Here is a 6,000-nt window from a genome sequence, read left to right as displayed (position 1 = left end):
AAAATATACTTCTGTGATATTGCTCTATTTTCAAAGAATTATTTCCTTTATTTTTGCATAGTTCAGGTTTACATTTCTTGCTTAAAAGATGTAGAAGAAATTCTACCATGAGTCACAGAAAAGAAGCATTGACATGGTCAGACTTTCACATCATTTAACTTTTTCCAGGTTGTGAATATATCTGAGCATCAGCTGATCCTAGTTTATTAAATATGCAAAAACTGCACCAGGATGTTAACCATCACTTTAATTATTAAATTAGCAAACTAATGTCAGAGTGATAAAACATGATGTAAATGACAATCCAACCTACAGCCATATTTAATAATAAATATCTCATGGAAGTCACAGAATGAAAGACTACACAGGGGTGGTGAAACTGGCAAAATCAGGATCACATCCAGTTGGCTGATTCAGCAAGAAACCAACTGGTCCACAGATGCTCTTTTTTATATTATAACATATTTTTTTAAAGTCTCCTATCTGCAAAGTGTTTAAAATAAACTCCCTTCCTCGTTCAGGTTACAAATAATTTATTCATCAAAATCTTTTATTCATAGCAGATGGAGGACTGGATACAAATTTAAATATATAAAAACAAGGATTAGACATTTATATGGAGAATTAGAACATCTAATTATGTTACATAAACTTTTTAAGCGATGCAAACTCACATTAGAGCAAATGTAAGGGACAAATTCTGATGTCCTTACTCCTGTTTAGTAGAAATTTGAAGCCCCATTTACTGAAAGTACTAATTCAACATGAATAATGGCAACAGAAACTAGCCTGACGTGATAGAGGTTAGGAAGAAACTTCTCCTATGGGAAGGATACTGTGACTGTTTGCTGCGGTTCTTTTCATCTTCTCCTGAAGCATCTGGCACTGGCCACAGTAACAGATGGCATTATATAGACTAGATGAACTACTGGTCTTACCCAGGGTTGTGGTTCCTGTGTTTCTTCCTTAAGCCACCTGCTTGCGCACACACACACTTATGCAACAATACAGTTGAAATATTAATCACATAAAGTCATAAATTAAGACTTGCAATCCTAAAGAGGCACAAAACCAAAATTTAAAACCCCTGGATGTTATCTTCTGTGTCATCAGTGGCAGCTATCTCTAGATAGGAGGATGATGTCTGCAGGGACGGGGGGTGGGTCTTAAGATGAGACTTAAGATGGCTGAGGAGTCCAATCTGTACTCTATGCTCTACAGGTTTTTCCACATCTGACAGGTAGTTGCTTGGAGAGAGCACAATTGCTGGTTGGGATGCTGTACCCTTTCCTTCCTCCTCTGCCATTTCTTAGCCTCTTAAGCAAGGCGATTCTCTTCAAAACTGGCCGAGGCTTGAGGCATGATGAAATGCCATTTGCTGTCAATTGCCAGCCAGCTCTTCCCAATTCATGAGGTCAATGCCTCCATTCTTAAGATAGACTTTCAGGGTGTCCTTGTAGTGTTTCTTCTGTCCCCCGCAAGTCCTCTTACTATGACTAAGTTGAGAAAAGAGGACTTGCTTCAGAAGAAGAGTATCAGCCTGCAAACAATGGCCACAATATTGGCTTTCCTTGGGTTGGGTGGAATTTCCTCATTAATCCTAACAAGAAGTTGAAGTATTTTCGCTAGTGCTATTCCACCAGTTTTGAAGACCTCCATGAGGATGCCATTTGGGCCTGGCACCTTGTTTCTAGTCTGAGTGATGGCTTGCCAAACTTCCTCCAAAGATGGGGGGACTGGCTAGAGGTTCTATTACCGGATGCTAGGAATGAACTCAATGGTGGCAGCTGAGACTTCAGATTTGCGGTTCAATAGAGTCTCAAAGTGCTCCTTCCAATGCTGCTTAAGGGGTGTTCTTAAGAAGGGTGGAGCTGTCCTCAGATTGCAGAGGGATTGTGCCACTTGAGCTTGGCCCATCGATGACTTTTGTTGCTTGGAAAAAAAGCTTTTCATATCATGCTGATCAGCAAAGCTCTGGATCTCTATGGCCTTTGCTTGCCACCACTGGTTCTTGTTGTCAAACAACCTCCTTTGAACTACAGCTTTAAGATGATAAATCTCTTGTTTTTGTTGGTTAGAGGGTTCATTTTGCCAAGTGCAAAATGTGCTTCTCTTCTGATGAATAAGTGCTAAGATTTCCTCCTTGTTCTCATCAAGCCAGTCCTGATGGTGGTATTCAATCAATTCAGTACATATCTTGTGAATAATGGTCTTGAACTCCTCCCAATGTGTTTGGATATCATGTTATCATGTAGGTCAGAGAGCCTCTCAATGAGGAGTTGCTGAAGAGTCTTGCAACTAGAATGATTTTGAAGTGCCCTGATATTAAATCTTTCACATTCCTTTTCATTGTTTACTGTGTTGTAGTGCACCCTGCATGTTCATGATTGATCTGACCAAACAATTGTCTGTCCAGCAGTCATCTGTACCTCTCCATGCCTCGTGTAATATGTTACATCAATATAATCATGGGATCTGACAATGACATAGTCAAGAAGATGCCAGTGTCTGGAATGTGGATGTTTCCAAGTAGTCTCTGTCTAAAGATGGTATTTATATAAGAAAATCATGCTCCAGACATTTGCTGAGGAGGAGAATGCCATTAGAGATTATTTCCCCACCCCTTCTTTCCCAATGGTGCCTCTCAAGAGTTCAGGGTGTCGCCCAACTATTGCATTCAAGTCATGAGGATAAGCATATCTTCCTTGGCTGTGGCAATCAAGACTGCATCAAGAGCACAGTAAAACTTCTCTTTGTTGTGTTCATCATTGTCAAATGTGGAAGTGTATGCACTGATGACTGTGGCATAATGGTTATTACTAAGCTTGAGACATTCATTAATACCCATCAGGAGTTCTAAAACTGGTTAGCAATCTTGTTCTTGATGGCAAAACCAACCCGATGAATATGCCACTCTTCAGATAACTTTCCTTTCCAAAATAAGGTATAGCCATCTCCATCTTCTTTCAGTTGGCCTTCATCTGCCCATTTAGGGCAACAATATTGATGTCATATCTTGCAAGTTCTCTAGCTATCATGGCACTTTCTTTCAGACAGTCACTGCTTGAGGAATCCATGAGAATCTGAACATTCCAAGTGGTGAACTTCATTACTTTGCTTCATATGTTCTGACCATACGTAGGGTGATCTTGCTGGACATGGCCATCCAACTGTGGAGGAGGCGGTTGAGACAGCCTATGTTTAGGGCATCTTTTCTAGCCTTGCCCCTATTCATGATGAGCAGAGGGAATCCTGAAAAGGACTACTCAGTCATGGCCACAGCTGCCAAATTACACTTCTGTCTCACAAATCCAACTGCAAAACGACCAACACAAGACCACCACCTGCATGCAGATTTGTGACTAGGGACTCCCAGAGATCATTGTTTCTGTGCCCACCACCACTCATCCATCACCGCAGGACTTTATTAGTGGGAGATGTTAACACCCTTGGCAGAGGCCTATGCATGAAATCTTTTAATGGTGGGGGAGCTGGTGCGCAGGCAGCAACCTCATGAAACTTGACAGGAAGGAGCCCTGGACTCAGGGCAGAGAAGTCTGAGACAACTGGAAGTCTCTGTCCTGCTGTAGCCCTAATCTGCCTTCACAGAAGAGAACTGACAGGTCCTCAAATACACCTGTTCCACCATTGGGCTCTTGAGAAGTTTGGACTATGCTTTGTCTGGAACCTCACCTCAGAACTGCTCACTAAAGGTGGCCCTACCAGGAGTCCAAGACTCCAGATGACATAGTTCTGAGGGCCATTGGGACACAAGCTTCTCTACCACAACAAGGTGACGATCCAAGGAGAGGACCTTTTGTGTATGTACATTCAATTAAGGCCTTTCAGTGCAAGACCACACAACATATGTACATTAATGCTAGTAATAATGCCTACTTGTATGTGTATCTAACCTTAAAGAGGGGAAGTTCAGATATAAATGGTACATGATCCATCTTATTTACAGTGATTCAGAAGGACTAACATTAACATTCAATTTAAGGTCATATGTAAAAGTATATGTAACATATGTGCATCTATGCCTATAGGAAAAATTCATTTCTTTGTATTGTTCTATTAACAAATATATCAGAAAATATCATAATTCCCCTATACAAATCAATGGAACAGCCATATCTTGAATACTGTGTGCAGTTTTCATTGCCCCATCTCACAAAATATATATTATAATTGAAAAAGTTACAGAGAAGGGCAACAAAAATGATTAGGGGGATGGAACAGCTTCCATATGAGGAGAGATTAAAAAACCAGGGCCTGTTCAGTTTAGAAAAGAAATGACTAAGGGGGGATATGCTAGAGGACTATAACATCATGAATGGTTGGAGAAAGTGAATAAGAAAGTTTTATTTACCTCTTCCCATAACACAGGACCCAGGGGTCAGCCAATGAAATTAATAGACAGCAAGTTAAAAACAAGCAAAAGGAAGCACTTCACCCAATGTGCAGTCAACCTGTGAAAATTGTTGCCAGGGGATGTTCTGTAGGCCAAGAGTATAAATGGGTTCAGAAAAAAATTAGATAAGTTAATGGAGGAGAGATCCATCAATGGTTATTAGCCAAGATGATCAGGATGCAACTACACACTCCGGGATTACTGAAATTGGACAACAGGGGCTAGATCACTTGAAATTGCTCTGTTCTGGTCATTCCCTCTGACGCATCTGGCACTGGCTGCTGTTGGAAAACAAGATAATGGGCTACATGGACCATTGCTCTGACCCAGCATGTCCATTCTTATTACCCATTGCTATGTAATGCTGACAAATCCCGGTCATTGGCTGGCAGGATTGATCCGAAGACCTTTGGAACTTAGTGCATGAGCCTCTACCACATGAGCTAAAAGCCAATTGGCTCTTAGCCAAGGCTGTAGAGCAAACTCATTAATCTCTCTCTCTTTTAAGTGGTCTCAGTGCCACTAGATGGGACAGAACACCACACCCAGAAGATGTGTGGATTACATACATGATGATAGTCCTTACTGTCTTACAAGCTGAGAGGTCGAAAAAATTTGAATTTTGTCCAATTAGAATCTCCTACATAACACATTAACACAACAATATTCTGCTCTTAGTAACAAGTATGCATCCCCATTGATGTCACTGTATTCCATAGGTGTAAGAGAGGAATTTGGCTTGTAACTTTGACATAAAACGCCTTTTCTTTGTTTTTTTTTAATTACAGAAAATGACATAGACTAAAAGGGTGGGAGGGTAAAGTGAAGTACAACCAAAACTGCAAGAGTAGGCTCCATAACACAATGTAATGATAGCAATGGATATAACAAAAGATGTATGTTGCAAGGACTCTTCTTTTTCTTGGAGGTGTAGCTGAATCTGAACCTTGGTCAGCTTTTGGGAGCTGACCAGTTCAGCTTAAGACAATCTGAGTACAGATTAATGATGTTATTGTTGATGTATTATTATTAGAAAGGGAGGCAAGACACCAACTTGGTTAGCTTAACCCTATGACAAGCTACTACACTGCTTCACTCTAAATTCATTGGGTGAAATCCTGGCACCACTGAAATCAATGATAATATTGTCATTGATTTCATTGGGGCCAGGATTTCACCCATTGCCTCTTCGCCACATGGCATATGTGTCTGAATTGTATTCCTTGCTGAGTTCAGTCCTGATCATGCAAAGAGCTCCTCCCAGGTATACAAGTTTGTCCACACAGAACTGGCAGGATCAGAGCCTTAGACTGTGTTTTGGCAGAGCACAGAGTCTGGAATCTATGACTAAACTGTAGTTAAAAAATGATAACATCGTTCATAGTAGCCACTGCTATCATAGACAACACTAGGTGGTATCCAAGTACTAACCAAGCCAAAACTTTCTTAGCCTTTATAATTAAATGAGATTAGGTCTTTTCAGGCCAACAAGACCAGCTACTTTCATGCATCCAGCTGTTTCTCCCTACCCTGACTTGCATATTTTATCTATCCCAGAATCTATTTAAAATCTGGATCCTCACTGT

Source organism: Dermochelys coriacea, chromosome 4 (genome assembly GCF_009764565.3).
Source record: "Dermochelys coriacea isolate rDerCor1 chromosome 4, rDerCor1.pri.v4, whole genome shotgun sequence".
NCBI lineage: Eukaryota > Metazoa > Chordata > Testudines > Dermochelyidae > Dermochelys > Dermochelys coriacea.
Note: the sequence above shows the minus strand (reverse complement) of the source record.